Below are 26,674 nucleotides of genomic sequence, written 5' to 3'. Positions count from 1 at the left end.
ACACTTGTTGCTTGGGAGAGCTTGGAGAGGCTTGGACGTATGGAATTTTTATGCATTACTTGGAAAGTGGTTTGAGAATGAGAGAGAGAGGGTTGTAGAGAGAGAGAGAGAGAGATATGTGTGTGATGGATGTAGTGAGTGATGGGTGTGTAAAAGCCTTTTTTGACTTTAGGGGTAGATGGTGTAAAAAAGGTATGGGATGTGTAAGAACTTTTTGACTTTTGGGGTTGCTTAGGGATTGGTGTGATGTGATGGTGTACTTGACATATACTTGACCCTCGATGGGATTGATTGCTTGATGGATGTGACATTCGGTAGAGATTCTCTTGGGTTTTGCAACGCGCGGTGTTTTCCTTGAACTGAACGCGGGCCCACATCTCCTGAGTTGGGTATCGCCTCGGTGCGCGAGACGCGGCATCGGAACCATGGTAACGGCGCGGTCGCTAGGGTACAAGTCTCGAGTTGAGTCGACTCGGGTTAACGGCATGTAACTCAGGGTCGTGTACAAACACCAATTATAGGTCGTGGGTTGCCAAAATTCGACAGGAAGGATCGCGGGAACCTACGGAATGGTACGTGTTAAGGGTCAAATATTGTTTATCAGACCCCAATTACTACTTGGATTTATGAACATGATACTGTTTAACAGCTTATTTTAATTGTGTTTGTGTTGCAAGGTGACTTTAGGAGCTTGGACTGGAACAGGGTGCTAAAAGCTGAGATTTAATGTTCAGAATTCACCAAAGCATGGGACGGACCCCAGGAGACCAAGATCGACAGATTTGCATGTCAGGGATCCAAGGAAATCGAGAAACTGAAGCTCAAGTGGCCTGAAAGACGTCTAAAATGCAAGATCACAGGGTTCCCACCATCCGTTCAGCTCAAAACTCTATATGTGGCATGAGGATCATAAATTAACCGTACAAGTCAAAAATCATCCATTGGATCACTATGGAAGTGACCCAACGGACAGATTGGCCCTTAAATCCTTAAGTGGGCCCCACTCGTCATCATTTTGCAAGATCTGGACCGTCCATTACGTCCATAGGGGAGGCTGGACCCTCTCCTAGGTGTCCTTATGTTCTCATGCGTGCACACATATGTAAATCGCGATCAAACGCAGGATGGACGGCAGAAGAAAAACATCACTGAACCGCACCAAAATTTGACCAAAACTACCCCTTCCCACTGGCTTTTCGCCAGTAATTCAATGGACGGTGTGGATTTCACAACCGATGTTAATCAGGGGCCCCACTAGCAGCACAGCGGAAGAAATCCGCTTTTCTCTCTGTTTACGCAAGAACAGAGCCTGCGGAGGAATCTTGTGGGCCACCACCGTGCTTCATCGGTCGGATCTGGACCGTCCATCAGAAGCCCACGCTCCCTATCATCCTAACCTAGATGACGAAATTTCAAGAAACAACGAAGATCGGTTTTCAACCGTCCAAACGGAGGACGAATGGTGCAACAAAAAGTTATGTAGGCCACACCAAAATAGAAGAAAAACGGTCATGTGCGACCGATTTTTTATGCTGATCTCACTGAACGGAGTGAATTTTCTATCAGAACTCGTCTGTGGGGGCCACCAAACATCAGCGTAAAAGCTACACGCAGGGTAACTACGTAAGTGGCCTACTGCCTCTCCTAACGCCGACTTCAGCACGGACTCTACACCACTCAGGCTGTCTATAAAAAGGGAGAGAGAGCGGGGCAGTTGGAGGCAGCCATGGAGCAGACAGAGAGAGAGAGAGTAGTATTTAATTTTTATTTATTTTATTTCTACTATTTCTTTCAGGATGTTTAGCCTAATCATGTTGTTGGGCTAAACCTCTTAGCTAGGGCTAAGAGGTGAAGCTTGTAACATGATGGGAGATTTTTTTTCTTGTACCTTTTGTTTAAACTGAACGTATGTTGATTTTAGTTTAATTAAGGGAATATTTTTTAGTTTTTAATGGTCTATCGTGACTAAAATTATAATGGGTCTACGATAGCTTTGAGCATGTTCCTTTCCTTTTGATGTTTATGACGTCAGGAAGCCCTACTGTTCACCATCGTCTCTTGGGCATGGTCGGATGACGGTACCCTTCCTAACCTTCATACATTGTTGATTGGTTAGTAATTAGTTTAATTATGTTGTTTACTCTGTCTCATGGGCATGGTTTGGTGATGGAATCCATTCTAATTCATATACCTTTCATCTCTTAAAAACTATATCAAAGGAAGTTCAGTCTTGATTTTCATGAAGATGAGACTCTAAGTCCAGTTGAGTTCTTGAAACAGGCATAAGATCTCCATAATCTCTACAAGTGGATCCTCTGAATCCCTAGTGTCCTTTCCCTGAATTCTTTAAGTTTTAGATAATTATTTCATCATTATTCCTCAATTTACACTCGATTCAGATTTCATCTTAGTCTAGTTCTAGTTCTATTTAGTTTCAAGTAACGTACAGGTATCAGTCCCTTGGGATTCGACCTCGGTCTCACCGAGTTTATTACTACATCACAACCCTATACTTGGGGAGTGAACAAGTTTTTGGCGCCGTTGCCGGGGATTGACGGTTACGTTTTTATGAAATTAACTAGTTTTAGGATTAGTTTAAAATTAGGATTTTTTCTAAATTTAGGTTTAGATTTTTCTAATTTCTATAAACTAACCTGTTTTCCTATTTTGTAGGATCCTGACATAAACTTTTAAATTGGTAATCCCTTTCTAATTCCTCTACTTTTTCTAATTTTAGAATTAGGGTTTGAGTTTTAGAAATTTTCTAATTCTAGTATTTTTCTATTTTTAGGAAATAGTTTATTTTTAGAAACTTTCCTCTTTTGTTTTTAGAAACTAGGTTAGTTATTTCCCTTTTAGAAATTCTTTCTAATTTTAGAAACTAACTCATCTTTCTTTTATTTTATTTTTAGAAACTTTCTAATTCTAACTCTTTTAGAATCTAACTTTGTTTCCTAATTTATTTTTAGAAATTTTCTACTTGTAGACTTTTTTAGAAACTAACCTTCCTATTTCGTATGTTTTTAAGATAGAAATTTCTAATTCGGTAGGCTCTTTCTCTACTTTTTAATTTTTAGATCTCTTTTAGTAATTTACGTTCTAGTTTTGGACTTTCCTAATTTATTTTAGAAATTTCCACTTTCTTTTAGGAATTTCTTCTTTTAGAAACTTGTTTACTTCTATCTTTCTTTTTAAGGATTTTCTAAATTTAGTCCTTCTCTTTTTAAAATCTAACTTATTTTGTTTCGTTTTCCAGGTTTTCAACTTAGGGACTCCAATTTGGTATCTTCTTTCCAACCTTCTTTTTCTAGATTTTTATTTCCTTTCTTAGGATTAGGTTTCGAATTTGATTAAGGGCTGCGAGTGTTTCATGCCCAAGTGGGCCCATGACAACACTCGACATCTCTTGACAGAAGGAGGATTGGTTGAGGGGTTGACTATCCATCGCAGGACTAGACACCACTCGCAATCCCCTGAGTTAATTGAAGTGATGGCTGAGAACCAACCTCTTCTACCCCAACCTAGGGTGGAGGACATTCAGGATGAGAATGAGGTGCATCAAGCACCCCCGCCTCGTACTTTACGAGATTATTTACAACCAGCGGGGGTGAGTACGCCCTCATGCATGATTTTTCCTGAAAATACAGGACATATGGACATCAAGCCAGGGGTTATCCAACTCCTTCCTAAGTTTCATGGGCTTGAATCTGAAGAACCATATCTACATTTGAAAGAGTTTGATGAGATCATAGCTACTTTATATTTTAAAAAAGTGTCTGAGGACACAGTCAGGCTGAAACTCTTTCCTTTTTCCTTGAAGGAGAAGGCTAAGACATGGTTACATTCATTGCGTCCTAGATCCATTGGCACATGGAATGATATGCAGAGGGAATTTACAAAGAAATTTTTTCCACATCATAAAACGATTACCCTTAGAAAAGCAATCATGAACTTCACCCAAAAGGAGGATGAAACATTTTACAAATGTTGGGAAAGGTTCAAGGATTTGCTCAGTTCATGCCCACAACACGGCTTTGAAACGTGGCGCATTACAAATTTTTTTTACGATGGACTAACATCTTCCATGCGCCAAATGGTCAAGACAATGTGTAATGGAGAATTCATTAATAAAAATGTCGACGAGGTATGGGATTGCCTCGATAGTCTTGCTGAAAAAACACAATCATGGGACTATTATCCAAAATCGAACACCACGTCTAGGCCAACTCAATCTAAGGAGAAAGGTGGATTGTATCTCTTAAAAGAAGAGGATGATCTCAAGTATAAAGTGACTACGCTCATGAGAAAATTTGAGGCCATGGAAGGAAAGAAGGATAAGGTTAATGAAAGTGTTTGTGGCATCTGTGATTACAACATTCATACAACTGAAAATTGTCCTACAATACCCGCCTTTCGAGAAGTGTTAAATGAACAATCCAATGCCGTAAATACTTATCAAAGACATTTCAATGGACCGACCTCTAATACGTACAATCCTGGTTGGAAAAATCATCCAAACTTTAGTTGGAGAAATGGACAAACTGCTACCCCTCAAGGTTTCTTCAATCAAATTCCAAATCAAGGGAAACCTCAAGAGGATCCAGTTCAAAAGCATATTCGAGAACAAGAGCTACTTAATCAAAATTCAGTACAAGCGTTTCATGATGTCCACACAACATTAGGAACGCTTGCATCATCTATTCAAAGGATAGAATCACAATTAACAAGTAGAGGGAAGGGGATGCTTCCTGCTCAACCTCTCCCCAATCCCAAACCACAATATGAAATAAGTGACCCTAACTCTTCAAATCAAATAGAGCACGCTAAATCCATCACCACTCTTAGGAGTGGGAAGATCATTGATAAAACTCTTCCGGTTAGGCCTGAAAAGCCTCAAGAACCAGAAGAGGACAACAATGATGGATCTAGTGAGGCCCCACAAAAATTAGAATCGGAACTTATAGAAAAGTCAGTTGCTCCATTTCCCCAACGGTTGGTCGCACCAAAACCTCTCTCTAACTCTCAAGATATCCTAGAGGTGTTGAAACAAGTGAAAGTCAACATTCCTCTACTTGATATCGTAAAACAGATACATTCATATGCTAAATTCCTGAAAGACTTATGCACGACCAAACGACGGTAGAGTATTCAAAAGAAGATCTTCTTGACCGAAAAAGTGAGTGTCATCCTAAAGCAAGACGTGCCACAGAAATTCAAAGATCCCAGTAGCCCAACCATAGTGTGTAATCGGGGACCATCGAATTGATCATGCACTTCTTGACTTAGGAGCGAGCGTCAATCTAATTCCCTCCTCGGTATACAAACAATTAGGTTTGGGTGAATTAAAACCCACCCTAACCAAACTACAACTTGTTGATCCCTCTGTTCGTGTACCAAGAGGGATAATTGAGGATGTGTTGGTCCAAGTTGATAGATTTTACTACCCTGTAGATTTTATCATCCTGGACGCCGAACCCATCAAAAACATAGCACTCAGATTCTTGTCATTCTTGGTCGCCCATTCCTTGCCACTTCAAATGTAATTATCAATTGCAGGAATGGTGTCATGACTATGTCTTTTGGAAATATGACATTGGAGTCAAACATCTTTTTCAATAACGGCAGAAACTTAGAGGATGATGACGATTTCCACGACATTAACATGATTGACTCTTTAGTGGAAGATACGATACCTTTGACCTTATCCTCTGACCCTCTAGAGACGTGCCTGGCCCACTCCCATGATTTTGATGATGACATGATTAGGGAGATGTGTGCCTTGCTTGATACTGCACAAGTACTTGAAGTTAACCGGTGGAGGCCACAATTTGAAGAGTTGCCCCAAATTGATGTAGTGCCTCTACCGTCTAACCTCAAGCCGCCGAAGCTTGACCTAAAACCTTTGCCCTTTGATTTAAAATATGTCTATTTAGGTCAAGATGAGACATACCCGGTGGTGATCTCTACCCACCTAGAGAAAGAACAGGAGAGTATGCTCATATCTACTCTCATTAAGTATAAGGGAGCCCTTGGATGGACGATAGCAGACCTCAAGGGAATCGACCCCTCGATTTGTACTCACCGCATATATCTTGAGGATAATGCGAAGACCGCTCGGCAATCACAACGTAGACTAAATCTAAACATGAGAGAAGTGGTTAAGGCCGAGGTTCTTAAACTATTAGATGTGGATATCATATACCCCATATCCGATAGTCAATGGGTGAGTCCAACTCAGGTGGTTCCTAAGAAGTTCAGGATCACCATCATAGCCAATGCCAATAATGAACTTGTGCCAACTAAAGTTACTATTGGTTGGAGAATGTGCATTGACTACAGGAATCTGAATACTATCACGAGGAAGGACCACTTTCCTTTGCCCTTCATTGATCAAATCTTAGAAAGGCTAGCTGGTCATTCCTATTAGTAGATCAATTGGTGTGTTTAGGTTCTAGTAATGATTAGAAACCATTCCAGTATTAATGAGAACTAGGGAATTATCTTCCTATTTCTATTCACGGTGGATCATTGCATCGTTAGAAAAACCTATTTTACGATTTCATTTTCATAGACAGACAAATCTAATTGACAATCTTAGAATTAAAAGTCTGAACCACGAGATCCACCGCTCCTTAGATCTATAACATCCTGTCGGTCGATCTAATACTTGATTTCCCTAATCCAAGCATTGGATTATAAAATAAATCTTTAGGTTGCAGTTAGACAATCCTAGAAACCACTAAAATTGTTCAATGAGGACTATGGCAGGCCTTGACCTTAAGTCATCTTAAAGTTTGATCTAATTCGCTAAGATCCATTGTTATCAGTCCTACGCACTCAAGTTCACAACTCACTATTTGATCATCCTTACCCCACCTTCTGATAATTGAATATACCATTGAGATTCATTTAAATAGGCCCCAATATCACCTTAACCGATGATGTTCAGATTGGGAGTAATATGATCATCCAATCGACATAAATCCACAATAAAACATAATCATCGCTAGGTGTGGCCCACCTAGGCCTTGAATCTGCCTCATCCTTTAGGTTGGCCCCAATTTGAGTTGACAAAATATATGGAAGGAGTAGATTAGCTTAATTGAACCCTAGATTGATAAATCCACCATCCATCTAATCTACAATTAATATCGAGAGATCTAACACTTGAATACTACAATTAAATTGTCCGATCGATAGGAGTGTCATTGAGGATCATTTGAACTGAACTAGGGATCACTCAGAATCAAATTTGGGGTCAATCTAATCGTCGAATTAACTTGAATCAACAAAATAGCTCGAATTGATCGAGTATGGCCCACCTAAGCTTTAGATCTGCCCTTTTCTTAGGCCGGATGTCCTAATAAGGCCCACAGAACTAGATGGAAGGTGTGGATCTGTCGAGCTAGCCCTCTGGGCCCTACTTTGGGTCAAGCGTGTGCACAATGCACACGCACCAGTGTTACACCGGACCACCAACCACGGTCAACTTGTGTTGACCCAACATTCCAAAGGAGGAAGGATCCTTCCCTCCTTTCCCGCTCATGCCAGTTTTAAACGCACTGATACCATGCGATCATCATCTGGCCCACCAAGACTAGCCACCCGAGTGATCTGAACCGTCCATCGTGTTGGGCAGATTGTCCCGGCCAAAACTACATAGGCCCCGCACGTGATATCGCACGTGCTTGCACACGAACACTAGCACAAAAAGACTCGCGCATGCAAAAGTTTCTGAAAATGGAAACCCGTTTGCCTGCCTTGCTAGCAATCGGCGTGCGACCCTCATCCTCTATCTCGGCCATTCAATCCCAGGCAATCCTATCCCTCCACTTAAGGTAACGCGGTTTAGGGTTCTCTTCCATAGCCAAAAGAAAACAACGGCTAATTTTGCAATACCGGCCATATTTAGAAGTGGTTTTTAACGAATCAAATCATTGCCACTCATTATCCATCCAAGGGTTGTGAGGGAACCAGGGTGCTATAAAAATGGAGAGAAAATGCCTCTCCACCTGCCTCTTTCAAAAACCCTAGAAACTCATCATTTTTTCCTTCATTCAGACCCACCACCCAAACGAATGTGGAGCTTCGAAACCTCTCATCTACAAGCTCCACGACATCCATACAAACCATCCCACGCAGTCAGAATGAAGAAAGAAGCAAAGGAAAGAAATCCATCATTGCTGCCCAGTCATCTTCCTCGTTTGGAGCTGCATCGAGTCGTCGCGAGTTTGGGGCGATGTCTGTTCGAGTCTGGACCTCATGAAAGTCCATAGAGAGAGAGAGAGAGGAGAAGCATGGAAAAAGAGAGAGGAGGAGAAGAAAGAAAAGAGAAGCTAGAGAGGAAGATGAAGATGAAGAGAGTGTGGGTGGTGCCGCCACATTGTAACGATGCTCTACCCACCAGGTTGCTGACTCGGTCATGGTTGGGGCAGGCCTGGTTCGGTCCAATTCACCCCAAGGAAGAAAGAGAAAAAGAAAGAAAAATTAGAAAGAAAGAAGAGTGAGAGGGTAGGTGCGTTGTTGCACCAGCTCGAACCAACCCGAGTTTGGGCCGATTCAAGATGGGCTTGGCCTCCATTGGCAAATGTTTCCAACCGAGAAGGAAGAAAAGGGAAGGGAATTAGAGAGGAAACAATAGGTGAGAGAGAGAGAGAAGGAGTTGTCGGGTGGGTTGTGTAGCTGCCGAGTTGACTCGACTCACCTGAGTTGGGTCAGGCGTCCATTGCTGGACATTCTAGTATTTGAAGAAAAGAAGGGAGAGAAATAGGAAGAGAAGAACGAGAGAAAAAGAGAGAGAAAGGGAGGGAGATTGGGTCGCGAGTTGCTGCCAGGTCGACTCGTTGACTCAAATCCAGTTGCCGACTCATTTTTGAGATTGGGTCTGGTATGGTATTGCTGGGTTTCCAGCAGGAAAGAAAGGAAGAAGAGAAGTAGAAAAAGATTGAGAGAAAATAGAGAAAGGGAGAAGAGAGAGAAGGAGAGAAGCTAGAGAGAGAGGAAATTGAGTTGACTCAGTGGAGTTGTGCGGAGTTGGATCAACTCAGTTGAGTCAAGTCAGGTTGAGTCACGGAGCGGGTCGTCGGTTTGAATTGAGGTTGAGTTGAACTACTGAGCCAACTAATGCAAGTCAACTTTCTCCCCAACGTAAATTGTTTTTAATTATTATGGTTGATATTACCAAAATTATCATGATTATTAAACATGATTAGCCACTAGCAGATTTCTTATAGTAGTACTAGTTATTATAAATAAAACTACAACTATTAGATATTAGAATTCTACTCACCATTCTTAAAAATTATCATTAATAGTAGGAGTGTATTGATTTCTACCATTATAATGATTATTATTACCATGATGGGTTAATATTAATTATATCATTAATGTTAGTAATTATGTTATAGTTACTAAATTAACATGATAATTAAATTTTACATCAACTAGCATTTAAATCCTAAAATCTAGCCTAGACCTAAACTCTAGGATGAAATCCTAGACTTAAGTAATCCAGACCCTAGGTCAATACTCTAAACATAAATAGTGCGTTAGGTTTGGATCTAATTGTAGAATTTCATGATTCATGGTAGGATCCAAGTCTAAGGGCGTGCGCACTACCTAATGATATTAGTGGATGATTTGACATATAAGGTGATGATTTCTTCCCCTTGAGCTTTCCATTTTTTCATTAGCTTAAGTGATAGTTTATGCTTTAATTTTGGTTGATAATTGATATCTCTATCTCATAATTATTTGTACCAATTGTTGGAATTAAATTCTAGATTATGTGCTCAATATTTATCCTGCATGAACATCTATATGTTGCACTTGTATATTTTCTCATACTTGTGGATTGCTTATGAAACTTGAATTGGTACATCGTGGGGAAACCCCACTTATAGATATACATCCAGACTTGGTATGTAACTTGATTGATCGTGATTATAATGGGCTTTGACTTGGTGGTTACTTGAATGATGGGTTATTGGAATATTGATGTAGGCCTATCATCCATGGGTTGTTGTGTTTAAGTAGTTTTTGAAGATGGTCTTTTATCACATAGTTTTGATATCTGCCCTATGTGGCTTTGTTTTAACATTTGCCCTATATGGCTTAGTGTTGGTATTTGCCCCATGAAGGTTTAATGTATTATTTTTGTGCAACCATGCGATGGTAAGTCTCATATATTGAATTATGAGTGGCCACTAGTCGATGGGCCTCCTTTAAACCTCCTAGGGTGGAGGTCTTATGAGGCGGGGATGGTAGGAATGGGACGCTATGCCTGAGCTGTCGGCCTACACTGGGTGATGAACCCCTTGTAGTGACATTTGAGATTTATTAAACTGGCTGGTTGTAAATGGAATAATAATAGATGAGCTAATCATGCATTCATGGTATACGGGCGATGACAGGTGACTAATTCTGGATGTTGTAGCACGTGCCTATAGGATTTAGTTGGGGTATCATTTCGATAGCTCCCAGACCACCAATAATCGGCCTACTTTCGGTGAGTTTGGCACTACGCATGTACGCTGTACTTTCGCTAGTGACCAGCCACATGCATAGGTTTCGCCAAAAGCTAACTGGATAAGCATCCCTAGTTGATATGTACTCATGCATCCATGCGTTAATTTAATAAGACTGCATCATGTATTATTTTGAATGCCTTTTTGTTTATAATTATGCTTACCTAATACGGCGGTGTGTAATCTTGAGAGGAATTCACACTAAGCTAGTCACTCATTCATCAAATATATAACCACATAGGTAGTGTAGATGGCTTAAATAATATCCATGATGAAGAGTAGGGTACACTTATCAGGGGCGCATGACTGTATTTGCCAAGTATAGTTGCACAATCTTGTGGCTAAAGTTTATATACATTTTATTATTTCTCATGTATTAAATTGGACAATTCTTACATTTGTTAATATAAAGACATTAGTTTGTATAAATCATTATGGCAGTCGCTCATATAATTTGAATGTATATGCAATTTCCTTTATATCTGATTTGTTCCTATTCTGCCTAAATGCTCATTCTGAAAAAGAAAATAATAAGAAAAAAATAAATATGTGGAATTTAGTTATCTTTAAAGATTAACGCTCAGGTTTTTTGGAAAACGAGTTATATACTCGGGTTCCGAAAACATGGGGAGTTAAAGTTATCCTAACCTCATCCCAATCCAGAAACACAATGCAAGGAGAGTGATCCTAACTCACTTGTGGAAGATACTGAAATTGAGAATGAGGAGTTGGATTCTGTTAATGATTGGGAAAAAAATACCTAGCTAAAAAAACAGCTATCATCAAAAAGGGCCACCTATCAAAGATATTTAAAAAGGGTGACATAGCATGAAAGCCATCGATGGAAAATCAAAAGCTGAAGGAATAAAAGAGAGAACTAAAAGATGAACAGTAAGGCAAGTTTCGGTTTAGGTTTTGGTTGTCTTAAATGCTCTTTTAATTATCAATGTTATCATAAAAGTGACGAATTGAACCTTGGATTGTGATAAGTCTAGACTTCACCATACACCCATGAAACTCAATGTTTGGAATTGTTCTAATTGAAGGATTAATGCTTTGAACTTGATTATGAAACTTGTCGAGTGCTAGAGTTTAGAAGAAGGTAATGCACAACATTGATATATTTTAGAATTCTATTATCTAGATTGTTTTTTTAAACCACTTGAGCTTATAGAAATTATCTTATAGTTCTCGAAATATTTTTCGCATACTTTGCTCGGGACTAGCAAAATGCTGGTTGGGGATTGTGTTGATAGTCAAATATTGCATATTATCTCCCATTCATATCTTGGTTTTATGAACATGATAATGCTTAATATTCTATTTTACTCATGTTTGTGTTGCAAGGTGAATTAAGAGCTTTGATTGAAAAGGGTGCTAAAATCATAGATTTGATGCTCAAGAATCACCAAGGCAAAGAATGGATCTTAGATGACCAAGGTTGAGGATTTCAAGACTCAAAGATCTAAGGAAACTAAGTGATGAAGGAATAGAATCAAATATTTGAAGTGAAGAAAAGGAATCCTGAAATTGTCTTGAAAAAGCATACTCTGAAACTCTAGGTCATTTATGAAATTGCGCAGAGCGAATTCTATTTTGAAAAACTGCGCAGAGTGAAGTCTATTTTAACGAATTGTGCAAATTTGAGGCAATTTATAGAGTTTTTCAACTAGGTACGAAGTTGGAGTTCCACAACTATAAATAGGACTCTCTAGGATGCTCCAAGGCATCTTCTAGGGTTTAAGGAGTGAAGCAAAATGGTGGAAAAGCCGTCACGAAGAATTTTTCTTCTTTTTCCTTAGTTGTTTTCATACTTTCTTCTAGGGTTTTAGATCCAATCATGTCTATAGTTGGCTAAACCTCTTAGCTAGGGCTAAGAGGTGAGCTTGCAGCATGATGGGATGTTTCTATTGCTTTGATTCATGTTTATGTTGAACTCCATGGATTCTAATTTGATATTTAAGGAATACTTTCAGTTTTTAATGGTTTATTGTAACTCAAATTATAGTAGATCTGCAATAGCTTTGAGTATCTTCTTTTCCTGATTTGAGATTGTGAAATTAGTAAGTCCTGCAGTTCACCATCGTCCCTTAGGCATGGTAGGGTGATGGAATCCTTCCTAATCTTCACAATTCTCCTGCTTTGAGATTATGAGATTAGTAAATCCTGTTGTTTGCCATTATCTCCTGGGCATGATTGATGATGGAATCCCTGTCAATTATCATAATTCTCCTTCATTGAGAATTAAATCAATGGAAGTTCAGATTTGGTTTTATTGATATATTTTCCAATTGGATAGGATAGGACTCTAATTCTAATTGTGTTACTTGAATCAAGCAAGAGAGCTCCCTGATCACTATAAGTGGATCATTGGCACCCTAGTTTCCACCTTTAAATTCTTAGTTTTAATTACTTAATTCACAATTACTCTCTCAATCACTTCTGAATTAGTTTTACATCTTCTTATAGTTCTACTTTTAGTTAATTTCATAAATGCACAAGATCAGTCCATGTGGATTCGACCTCGGTCTTAGCGAGATTATTACTACATTGTGACCTTACACTTGGGGTTGTGAACATGATTCATATCAGCGTGAATCTAGTGGACACGCTCACAAAGGTGCTTCCCTCAAAGAAGTTCAAATTTTGTGCAACTTCTTTGGGCTTAGCGAAGGCGTAAAAGGAGGACGGAGGATCACGTGAAGCGTGTGGAGCTATGATGCAAGGCATAAATAGAGAAGGAAAAAAAGAAGCTATGAAGAATGACGATTGAAGACATGGTGGAGATTGTTGATTAATGTCTTAAATATGTAAATCAACAGGTCTGTTGATGATAGGTTTGATGCCATTAAGCAGGACTTCGATGTCATCAAAGTCTGCTCAATGGCATCGTATAAATCCGGAATTTCTCATGTTGGTTGCTGGACACTGTGGGTGTCCTGTTCGATTTCATCGAGGAGTTCAATGACATCGAAGTGTCATCAAGAAAATCCAAAAAATCCAAGATTTATCACTGGAAAGTTTTGGTGTTAGTTCGATGACATCAAAAAGTGCCATCGAACTATCGCCATAGTTAAGCAAATATGCATATATGCGGGATTTGTTTCTGATTCCGATTGCAATTCTCCTATAGGCTATAAATATAGGTGTAAACAGGATTAGGATGTATCAAAAAGTTTCACTTTAATTGTTAAATGATACCTTAGTCACTTATGATGATTCGAAGATTTGTTAACAATACCTAATTGCTATGTCACTTCCACATACTATTGAATTGTTTGCAAGATGCCCATGGAATTGAAATCTCTCCATATAATAGGAGAATCTCCACCTATGAATGAGAGTCCACGCTTGGGGTGTAACAACATTGGTCGTGCTAAGAATAGACCCACAACTTGGAGGTTATTTTAGTGATGAACTATTTATGGGATTTACCATCCATGGGGTGATTTCGCCCACATGACCATGGGATGGACTATTTATCGTTCTGATTTGACGTTGCCTTACTGTTTCCTTTTAGTATTTGATGCATACCTCCTTTTGTCATACCGACTCATTTTTAACCATTTGGATTTGGCATTTGCCCTTATGGCTTCGACAATTCATTCCCACTCAACCATGCAGTGGTAAATTTCCCTTATATTAAAAACTGATTGGCCGCATGTTGATAGGTTCTATTAATCATTCTAAGGTGGTAGACTTATGGGCTGGGGATAGTGGTATGGGACATTATGCTCGAGTCGTTGGCCTACACTAGGCGACAAGCCCCCCGTAGTGACCTTGAGCTTCATTAAACTAGCTAGTTGTAAATGGATTAATAACGGTTGGGCTGATCATGCATTCAAATCATTTGGGCAATGACGGCCGATGGCTAATTCTGGATGTTGTAGCACGTGTCCTTAGTCGTGGTATCATTTTGCTAGCTCCCAGACCATTGATTATCGACCCACCTTCGGTGAGTTTGGCACTACGCATGTACTATGTACTTTTGTTGGTGACCGGCCACATATATGGGTTTTGCCCAAAAGCCAACTGGATGAGCATCCCCAATTGATGTGCACTCATACATCCATGCATATAATAAGACTGCATTTTGTATTGTTTTGTATACCTTATATGCTTTCATGATATAATTGTCTAAGGTGGCGGTATGTAATCTTGAGGGGAATTCACCCTAAGCTAACCACTCATTCATCCAATGTTCAACCGTACAAAGAATGCGAAGCGGATCCCCGGGCTGAGGTGGCAGGATTGGAGGACGGGTACTATGAGGCAGAGCCGCACCAGGACGCTGTAGAATACTATGGGCTCAACTAGTAGTTGTAGTGTTTGCCTTCTTAGTTTACCTTGGTACATTTTGGAATTTAAGAATTTTGTAATTAAGGTCCATAGCTGAGTGGACCAAAATATTAATGTTTGGTTATATGGCATTATCTACGCTCGGTTTCGCTACCGTACTTTGATTCTACTATTGTTGCCAATTATTTAATTATTAACTCTCGGATTTTTAGGAAACGAGTGTTATACTCGAATTCTGAAAATCGGGGCATTACACACTAGGCAGTAGAATTCTTCTGCGTAATCTTTTATCGACTGACTACCCTGCTGAAAACTTTGGTATTATTGAAATAGTACTTGATCGTACTAGCTAGGGAGGAATCACACACGTAGCAGCTGCTTCATCTACTGTCATGTACGGATATGTGTTTTCATCTGTCTTATCCATGTGAGTTGCAGTTGCTCCCACCAAGCTGAAGCTCTGCCCTTCAACTTGTAGGCCACACAAGCTTAACATTCTTTGCTTCAAGAATTTCCATATAGTCGAAGAATCGCTAAACTTCAGAAAGTCAATCAGGAAATCCTCAATGTGAAGTTGATCATTGAAGCTAGGGAGATTGACCCTTATCCTTGTTCACTCCCCAAGTATAGGGTTGTGATGTAGTAATAAATTCGGTGAGACCGAGGTCGAATCCCAAGGGACTGAAACCTGTACGTAATCTAAAACTAAGTAGAACTAGAACTAAACTAAGATGAAATCTAAATCGAATGAATTTGAGGGAATAATGGTGAAATATTAATCTAAAATTAAAGAATTTAGAGGCAGGAAACTAGGGATTCAGAGGATCCGCTTATAGCAATCAGGGAGATCTATGTTTGATTCAAGAACACAACTGGACTTAGGGTCCCATCTTCATCCAGTTGGAAGATATTACATTAAAAATCAAATATGAACGTCTTTTGATCTAGTTTTCAATAGATGAAAAGTATATGAATTAGAATGGATTCCATCACCAAACCATGCCCAGGAGATAAAGCAAACAACAAAATTAAACTAATTAACAACCAATCATAAGATGTATGAAGGTTAGGAAGGATACCGTCATCCGACCATGCCCAGGAGATGATGGTGAACAACAGGGCTTCCTGACATCATAATCATCAAAGGAAAAGAACATGCTCAAAGTTATCACAGACCCATTGTAATTTCAATCACCACAGACCATTAAAAACTAAAAACATTTCCTTAATTAAACCAAAATCAACATAAGTTCAAACATGAATCAAAGCCGTAGAAGTCTTCCCATCACGCCACAAGCTTCACCTCTTAGCCCTAGCTAAGAGGTTCAGCCCAACATGATTGGACCAGATCTCAGAAAAATCATAAAAAGACTGTAAATAAAACAAATAAACAATTCAAAAAAAAAAAACTCTCCCTTTCTCTCTTACTGACGTTCCCAGCTACTCCCAACCGATTTTAATGCCACGGCTGCCTCACCTTTTAAAAGAGCCCCAGGTCGGTCGGTGGAGTGCAGAGAAGGTCGAGTGGAGTGGTTTCGTGCGTAAGTCTTCCCAGCAGAAGGCGGTGGCTACGTAACAACGTGCGAAAGGACTTTCACACCGAAAAGACGACGCTGCACTCCCTTTTTTCCCTTACTTTCTTTCTAAAAGGATAACGTCCCTTGGGACGTTTTTGGCAAACCTACACGATGGACGATCCCGATCACCGTCAGGATTACGCAACAGGCCGTAAAAACCGGACAGCATCCGGCCGCAAAAACAGGGGTGCGCTGATTCTTAATGGGGCCCACTTCAGCTGATGTTTGAGAGATCCACACCGTCCACCGGATTCATATCGGAAAACCCATCAGGAATGGATGGTCGTTGACTGATTTCAGTGTGGCCCATGGAATCTTTTGCTCTCCCGTCCGACTTGCATTTGAATCCCCATATTCATGCACTATCGGATAAAGTCATACCGCCGACCAGCGTACGGTAGGTTTGATCACCTGGTTTAATGAATGGTGCGGATCATCGAATCAGGTGATGATGGTGGCCCACTTGCACCCGTCCGTAAGTCCCTGTTCGGCGTTACGTAGCTGGAATGGAGAAAGAGCCTTCCTTTCTCGGTCAAAGACGGATTGACCGTCTTTGCTGCCTTGGTACATAGCGAGTGTACGGGTGCTATGCACACGCACACTCTAAGGTGGGGTTCACCTTGATTTTTGTGAGAAATTCATTCCATTAATCCGCTTTGCCACCTCCTTTAAGGGGTTGAGACCAAACTTGAAGCATGTCTAGGTATCAAGTGGGCCCAAAATCGACGGTTGATGGGCTGATCTGTCTGTTGGGCCATTTTCACAGGGATCTAAGAGCTGAAATTTGATGTGTACGGTTAATTTATGGTCTTCAGGCCATATATGAAGTTTCGAGCCAAACGGATGGTGAGAAACTTGTGATCTTGCATTCTGGACGTCTTTCGGGCTACTTGAGCTTCAGTTTCTCGATTTTCTTAGATCTCTGGCATGCAAATCTGTCGATCTTGGTCTCTTGGGGTCTGTCCCATGCTTTAGTGAATTCTGAGCATTAAATCTCAACTTTTAGCACCCTGTTTTGATCCAATCTCGCAAATGTACCTTGCATCACAAACACGATTAAATCGAACCGTTAAACAGTACCATGTTCGTAAATCCAGGCAATAACTGAGGTCTGATATGCAATATTTGACTCTCAACACAACCCCCAACCAGCATCTTGCTAGTCCCGAGCAAAGTATGCGAAAAATAAATTGAGACTTAGAGGTCGATCTCGATAAACTCAAGTGATTTTTTAGAAACAATCTAGATCATAGAATTCTAAGATTCATGAATGTTGAACATTAATTTCACCTGAACGCAAGCGTATGGTAGACTTCATAATCAAGCTCAAAGGTATTAATCTATCAATTAGAACAATTCTAAACATTGAGTTCCATGAGTGTATAGTGTAATCTCAGCTTACCATCATTAAAATTCGTTTCGCTATTTCATGATGTCATTAGTAACCAACAAGAGAATTCATGACAACCAAGACTTAGACCATTACATTTTTATTCTTTTAGTTTTTGATTTTTTTCATTACAAGTAATGCCAAGGAGGGAAATCAAATCTTCACCTATAGGGAGTAAACCTATGGTGAAGAACAGTCGCCCAACACTTTCTGAATGTCATCATTGGGGAATTGAACCTTCACCTATAGGGATCAAACCTATGGTGAAGACCATTCGCCCAATTGTTCACTCCCCAAGTATAGGGTTGTGATGTAGTAATAAACTCGGTAAGACCGAGGTCGAATCCACAGGGACTGATACCTGTACGTTATCTGAAACCAAGTAGAACTAGAACTAGACTAAGATGCGATCTAACCAAATAGAATTTTAAGGAATAATTGTGGAATAATTATCTAAACTTTAAGGAATTCAGAGGAAGGAAACTAGGGATTCAGAGGATCCACTTATAGAGATCAGGGAGATCTTATGCCTGCTTCGAAAATCATGGAAATCAACTAGACTTCCTTTGATATAGTTTTCAAGAGATGAAAGGTATATGAATTAGAATGGATTCCATCACCAAACCATGCCCAGGAGACAAAGTTAACAAAAGAATTAAACTAATTACCAACCAATCAACATGCTATGAAGGTCAGGAAGGGTACTGTCATCCTACCATACCCATGGAACAATGATGAACAACAGGGCTTCCTGACTTCATAAACATAAAAAGGGGAAAAAAGGAAATATTCAAAGCCATTGCAGACCCATTGTAATTTCAGTCACAATAGACCATTAAAGACTAAAAACAGTCCTTTCATAATCATCAAAGAACAAATTCAGTTCATGCATTCACATTAAAAGCATAAAGTAGTCTCCCATCTCGCTACAGGCTTCACCTCTTAGCCCTAGCTAAGAGGTTTAGCCAACCATGATTAAGCTAAAATCCTTAGGGTTCATAAGGAAAGAAGAGAATAACAGCTCAGAAAAAATAAGAAAAAGAAAAAGAAAATAAGGCAAAAACTTCCCTTTCCTCTTCCAGTCTTCTCGTTTACCCAAGCCAAGTTCTCTCACGTTCCAGCCGCCCTTTCTAATCCTCCACACGCTGCCAGCAACTCTCTCTCCAGCCACGTCCAGCAACCAAAAAAGAACTCCCGTATTCCCGTGCTCTCTCTCTCCAGCCACGTCTAGCAGAAAGCCCAACCCCCTCTTCTCGTTTTTTTCCTTCCTTTTTAAAGATGAAAAGCTTCCTCCTGGTGCTATGGAGTCCCACCAGAAATAGGTTGCGGAAACAATCCTTCCGCAGCCAGGAACGCACGTCCCTATTTTGGTGCAGCAACACTTAAAAACCGACTTGCGTCGGCTCGGAATTGTGGCGGAATGATGGCCCAGATTTCTGATTTGGCTTCATGAACGGGATCAGGACCCCCCTTGGCATCCTCTGGACGGATCAGATCATCAATCCGGTCATCCCCTTGATCGCTCAGTGGCCCACTGCGGCCGGTTTTTGCGGACGCAGAGCCTACGCACGATCCTTCGCTGGGAAGATCGGTGGGCCCATGATCTGCATCAGTGGTGAAATCCAGTCCGTCCACTGGTCTCAGCTCGAAAAACCGTTTTGAGATGGGCGGTTTTGGATTGGGTTGATCGCGGCCCATTGAACTTTAAATCGGCCGTCCGTCTTCCGTTTGAACGATCGAAAATCGATCTCTGATGAATCTTGAATTTTTTCCACCTAGGCCATGGTAACATGGACCCTAGGAATATAATGAATGGTCCAGATTTGCCATCTGGAGAGCGAGTGGGGCCCACTGCTGAAAAACAGACGGACGCTGTCCGTCCGCTGTTGCTGCGAGAGAAGAAGACGGGTCAGCCCGTCTTTGACCAGGCTGACCGTCCGGTGCACGGCTGATTGCCATTGATGTTGTGCACATTTATCACAGGTGGGGCCCCACAGAGATGTTGATGAGAAATCCGCTCCGTCCATCAGCTTTTCACCTCATATAATGGGTTGAGAAAAACTTGAAGCATATCCAGATCTCAAGTGGGCCCAGAATCAACTGTTTATGGGCTGATCTGACAGTTGTGCCACTTCTAGAGGCACTGAACGGATGAAATTCGACCTGTATGGTTAATTTATGGTCCTCAGGCCACGTATGGAGTTTCGAACTGATCAGATGGTGGGAACCCTATGATTTTGCATTCTGGACACTTTTCGGGCCACTTGAGCTTCAATTTCTTGATTTTCTTGGATCCCTGGCCTGCAAATCTGTCGATCTTGGTCTCCTAGGGTCCGTCACTTGCCTTGGTGACTTCAGACCATTGAATCCATGCTTTTAGTACCCTTTCCCAGTCCAGGCTCGTGAATACGCCCTACATCACAAACACGATTAAATCGGGCCGTTAAACAGTTCTATGTTTGTAAATCCTGGCAACGACTGGGGTCTGATATGCAATATTTGACCCTCAACACCAATCCCTTCAATTTTCGCAGGTTGGTTCCTTTCATGCTTAGTGATTACCAAGTTACTCCTTCCATATCAAACTGAACCCTCAATGAGTAAGCGAGATGTGACGTGTGAAATCATGGTTCAATCAATGTTTACAACTTCTAATCATGGATTAATAATTCGAACGTAACGGTAAAATCTACCAGATAACTAAATCCAAGAGTCATAAATTACCAACATCACGTATCTTGTAATTCTAAATCAAGGATATCCGTCAAAATCACTTCAAATTCACAAAAAAAATTTGAAAAAAATTTGAAAATTTTTCACAAATTTTTGCTCAAGACCAACAAAATACTGATTAAGTAACCTAATCTCCCACCCCCAACCTAAAATCTACATTGTCCTCAATGTAAAAGATATGATCATGCAATGCACATGGAACAAAGAAAGTAAAGGAAAAGTGATGGGAAGATAATACCTGAACGAGGGAATCGAGAGAGACTTTTCTACAATGATCTCAACATAAAAGCAGGTCAGCAAGAGAGTGAAAACAACTAAATTAAACTATCCTAAAACAATGACATAAAACCGTCTAACCTAGAACAGTATAAAGCAAACTACCGTAGTCCTATGTAAGCAGGGAAAAACTACTCAATCATGCTGCAAGGTTCCTCTTCCGGCTAGTATCTTGATAAGTTTTGCAGTAAGTTCCTCAACAAGATCATCCAAAAGCCCTTTTTGCAATAGGCTTAGACGCCCTGGAGCATGACTTTCCAGAGAAACTTATGTACCTCATTAAAAAAATTTCGTTGAATTGCTTGAGGTATCCAAAGTATATATGATTCACTTATAACAGAAAAAGTTTTAACGTTAGTATCCCATAGTAAATCAGAGACTACAAGTAAATAAAGTTTAGAAAACTTCGCAAGAAGTGATGTAGTCTCAACTCATTTCGAAGTATCAGACTTTAGTTCCATTGTCAGCTCCTCCTCCTTTAATGGTACACAGTGAGGATCTGGTGAGGGAGGGGCTTTAGAATAAGGGTTCTCTCGGTCAGTGATGACTACCGAGATGTTGTCTTGTGAGGCATCTATTATTTCTTGTATCATGGGATCATTAGAATCTGCAAAGTGTGCCAAGCAATCATCAAAAGAGTCGGGAATTTCAGCTGAAAGTGACTTGTTTTCCTCATTGAAGTCTATAATGAGATGCTCAAGGACTCCATCACCCTTAAAAGTAGATGGAAGTATGCTCTCTTACTCCAGCCCTGCACACACAAATTGAGGGTCAGTAGACGAAGTATTGATGTGAGAACTCTGTCCATTGATACTACTCAGAAGAGCCATTGAATCGTCAAAAGTATATATCTTAGATGGTGGCCTTAACTGGATGGTTTCAACTTTTAAAGTCATATCGAGCAGCTCGTCCCTCTCCCGAATCATATCATCATTCAATTCAGGGGAGTGTTCTAAACATGCCTCACAAAGGTTGGAAGGTTTAGGTGAAAGTGGTTCATCCTCCATATTTAAATTGGCCATGTCAGATAAGTGAGTAGAACTTCCTGTACCTCGTGATTACCTTCCTGGACCATAATTGAAGTTGATTCCAATGAAATTTGGGTTGTGCTCTCATGAATCTCATCCCAATACTTCTTAGCTTCTAATTTAGTGCAGTACATACTTGGGATGGGATTGCTTTCCTCACATTCTATTCCTAAATTCGGTTGAGGTTCGAATAAACTAACCTCTACCTCATCATTGAAATCTTGTGTGTCATGTGAGTGTAGTGTGTCACGATCATTATATTTGAAAGACACCCACTTCTCTTGACCATTCCTTTGGACCATCATCGAGATCGACTCATCAGGAAATTGAACCATATGCTCATTAATGGACTCCAACTCCTCATTCGTAATTCCAGAGTTCTTCAAAAGCGAGTTAGGATCACTTTCCTCGCATTATATTTCTGGAATGAATTATGGCTAGGATGAATGAGCCTCCTCTACCTTATCAATGTGTGAATTAAGCGCTTCCAACGACTTTCTAATTTCCGCAAGACAGACCATACTACGCTGAAATGCATTCTCTTGGATCGTTTCTGGTTGGATCTCAAAGGTAGGGGATTCAAGAGAATAATCATTATAACATGTTGATGGTTCATTTTTCCAATTTTGATGTTTTCACTTATCATAGTTATATGGGTCATAGGTGGGAGAGTTTGATGGTTGTTGGTACACATTATCACCCCAATAATCACGATGACTCCAATAATCACATACCGTTTTCTTAATCAGTGGGGTGTAATTATTCTCCCTCATATGATCGTGTATAGACTTCTTAATCAGTGGAGAATTATATTTCGATCGGTTCTCAATCATGGTTTCAGAAAAATTTTGAGACATAGGTTGTTTCCAAGCATAAGCATTTAACACTTTTTCACGGAACCTCTTGTTTTCTATAAATAGATTACCATACTCACGTGCCCACTCTAGCTACTCTTGTTCGTTCATGGTGAAATCTTAATTCTAAATCTAATCCTAAAAATTAAAGAAAAATCCTACAACGGTATGGAAAGTAAGAGGAGAAGTTAGAAAGAAGTTACCAAATTAGATATTGCTAAGTTAAAACCTGAAAAACAAAACAAAATAGGTCAGTCTCTAAAAATAGAAAGTTTCTAAAGGAATGTTCTAAGCCTAGAATTAGAAAGTAAGTTAGCTTCTAAAAATAAAAGAAATCCTAGAATTAAAAAAAAAAGAATTAAAAGTACAAAAACAGAAAAACTAGAAAGAGATTACCAATTTAGAAAGTCTATCTCAGAATCCTACAAAACTCAAAAAAAAAAAAAAAAAAAAAAGGTTAACTTCTAAAAATAAAAAAAGAAAAAAAGAAAAACCTAATCCTAACCTAATCTTAAACTAATCTTAAAACTAGTTAATCTCAGAAGACGTAACCGTCAATCCCCGGCAACGACGCCAAAAACTTGTTCACTCCCTAAGTATAGGGTTGTGATGTAGTAATAAACTCGGTGAGACTGAGGTCGAATCCCAAGGGATTAAAACATGTACGTAATCTGAAACTAAGTAGAACTAGAACTAAACTAAAATGAAATCTAAATCGAATGAATTTGAGGAAATAATAGTGAAATATTAATCTAAAACTTAAATAATTCAGAGGTAGGAAACTAGGGGTTCAGAGGATCCACTTGTAGCAATCAGGGATATCTACGTTTGATTCAAGAACACAACTAAACTTAGGGTCCCATCTTCATCCAGTTGGAAGATATTACATTAAAAATCAAACATGAACGTCTGTTGATCTAGTTTTCAATAGATGAAAGGTATATAAATTAGAATGGATTCCATCACCAAACCATGCCCGGGAAACAAAGCAAACAACAGAATTAAACTAATTAACAATCAATCATAAGATGTATGAAGGTTAGGAATGGTACTGTCATCCGACCATGCTCAGGAGACAATGGTGAACAACAAGGTTTCTTGACGTCATAATCATCAAAGGAAAGGAACATGCTTAAAGCTATCGCAAACCCATTGTAATTTCAGTCACCACAGACCATTAAAAACTAAAAACATTCCCTTCATTAAACCAAAATCAACATCAGTTCAAACATGAATCAAAGCAGTAGAAGTCTTCCCATCACGCCACAAGCTTCACCTCTTAGACCTAGCTAAGAGGTTCAGCCCAACATGATAGGACCAGATCTCAGAAAAATCATAAAAAGACTGTAAATAAAACAAATAAACAATTCAAAAAAAAAAAAAAAACGGACTCTCTTTCTCTCTTACTGACGTTCCCAGCTACTACCAGCCGATTTTAATGCCACGGCTGCCTCACCTTTTAAAAGAGCCCCAGGTCGGTCGGTGGAGTGCAGAGAAGGTCCGGTGGAGTGGTTTCGTGCGTAAGTCTACGCAGCAGAAGGCAGTGGCTGCGTAACAACGTGCGGAAGGACTTTCACACCAAAAAGACGACACTGCACTCACTTTCTTCCCTTACTTTCTTTCTAAAAGGATATTTGGTAGACCTACATGATGGACGGTCCAGATCGGCCATCCGATCACCGTCGAGATTACGCAACGGGCCACAAAAGCCGGACAGCGTCCGGCCGCGAAAACAGGGGCTGCGCTGATTCTTCATGGGGCCCACTTCAGCTAATGTTTGAGAGATCCACGCCATCCATCGGATTCAGCTCGGAAAACCCATTGGGAATGGATGGTTCTTGACTGATTTCGGTGTAGCCCATGGAATATTTTACTCTCCCGTCCGACTTGCGTTTGAATCCCCATATTCACGCACTATCCGATAAAGTCAGAACTCCGACCAGAATACGGTCTGTTTGATCCCCTGGTTTCAATGAACGGTTCGAATCATCGAATCAGGCGATGGTGGTGGCCCACCTGCAACCGTCCGTAAGTCCCTGTTCGGCGTTACGTAGCTGGAATGGAGAAAGAGCCTTCCTTTCTCAGTCAAAGATGGATTGACCGTCTTTACTGCCTTGGTACATAACGAGTGTACGTGTGCTATGCACACGCACACTCTAAGGTGGGGTTCACTTTGATTTTTATGAGAAATCCATTCCATTCATCCGCTTTGCCACCTCCTTTAAGGGGTTGAGACCAAACTTGAAGCATGTCCAGGTATCAAGTGGGCCCAAAATCGATGGTTGATGGGTTGATCTCTCCGTTGGGCCATTTCCACAGTGATAAAAGATCTGAAATTTGACGTGTACTGTTAATTTATGGTCTTCAAGCCATATATGAAGTTTCGAGCTGAATAGATGGTGGGAACCCTTTGATCTTGCATTTTGGACGTCTTTCGGGCTACTTGAGCTTCAGTTTCTTGATTTTCTTGGATCTCTGGCATGCAAATCTGTTGATCTTGGTCTCATGGGGTCTGTCCCATGCTTTGGTGAATTCTGAGCATTAAATCTCAGCTTTTAGCACCCTGTTTCGGTCCAAGCTTGTAAATGTACCTTGCATCACAAACACGATTAAATTGAACCGTTAAACACTACCATATTCGTAAATCCAGGCAATAACTGGAGTCTGATATGCAATATTTGACTCTCAATAATCCTGAATTCTCAATTTGTCCAACATGCTCAATTGTCACCTTGTCTAGGATATTGGAGAATCATGTCATGGGCCACCTTATCGCTGGATCTCATCTCCTTAGGGATGATCCTATGGTTTATTGTCAGCACCGTCATGCGATTAATAAGATTACGAGTTCTAGCACCTGTTGAGGGCAGATCACTATCGTGAACACGGAGTTGCCCTAGGGTCCCAGTCATGCGATCAATGGCCGCCTGCAACCCCTGTATAACTTGTTGATTCTCTTGTTGTACTGCTTCGAAAGTCGCCACTATTAAATAATAATTTCATATAGCACCGTTCATGGGATTGTGACACAGGGATGAACATGAAGAGGTCGATCACCGTCTTCCTCAAGGATAACTACTCCGAATCCATGAAGCTTCTCTAGACTCCTCACAGAAACTTCTCGAATCCACGAGGAAAAGAAATAAAACTAATTTTAAGATATATGAAAGAAACTTGTTGAATGATTGATAGATAATAAAAACGAATTTACAACCCTTTAAATAAGGATACCAAGACTTGGAAGAAGTTTGAGAATTAAACTATAACTAAAACTCCCTAGAATTCGTAAGTTACTATAAATAGTAAATTTACTATTTATAGTAAGTATCCTATGTGGTTTAACCACGTTATTCTCCTAATTTTTCAAAAGACTTTTCATGTTGGACACAACTCCTAAAGCCCAATGGATGAAGAGTTATAATCAAATTAAAACTTACTATTTATAGTAAAAACAGAATTAAACATGGAATCTCGCAAATTCGGCATAGGCAACCCGGCATAGCTGGGTTGGTTGGCTAAGGTTGCTCGTCTTACCCCAAAATCATATATGGTACGTTGAGTAACTCATTCCAGTTTGCGAGATATGCCAGTTTTAAGGTTTTGATAGTCTTGATGATTTCTACCTCTGATCAAGCCTTCTCTAATCCATCTTTGGACATGAAAGCGTCCACAACCTGCTCTACATCAGATTGTTACACGACCCATCGTTAGAAGCCAAAAATGTAATGATAAAGCCTCGCTCTGATACCATAGTGATACATGAATAGACGTGATGAGGTCAAGCATCATCTTCCTCAGGGGATAATTACTTCGAATCCACAAATCTTCTCTGGACTCCTCACGGAGATTCCTCGCGTTACAAGAAAAACGGGCAAAGGCTACAGCTAAAAACCGTAGCTAAAGACCTTTTGCTACGAATCTAATCCGTAGCACGTTCGTCGCTATTGGTGGGGTAGCTAAAGGTCAAAAACCAATTGCTACGGATTATATC

At 40.1% G+C, this 26,674-nt stretch overlaps 1 non-coding gene across 1 annotated transcript; it reads right to left on the bottom strand.

Moving 5' to 3' along the window:
• Positions 1–3,928: 3,928 nt before the first annotated feature.
• On the bottom strand, positions 3,929–4,035 carry LOC131252282 (small nucleolar RNA R71). The gene has a single exon (XR_009174315.1). It is a non-coding gene; the product is annotated as a small nucleolar RNA R71 (small nucleolar RNA).
• Positions 4,036–26,674: the final 22,639 nt, after the last annotated feature.

This window comes from Magnolia sinica, chromosome 7 (assembly GCF_029962835.1).
Source record: "Magnolia sinica isolate HGM2019 chromosome 7, MsV1, whole genome shotgun sequence".
NCBI lineage: Eukaryota > Viridiplantae > Streptophyta > Magnoliopsida > Magnoliales > Magnoliaceae > Magnolia > Magnolia sinica.
This window is presented reverse-complemented; position numbering and strand designations above follow the sequence as displayed.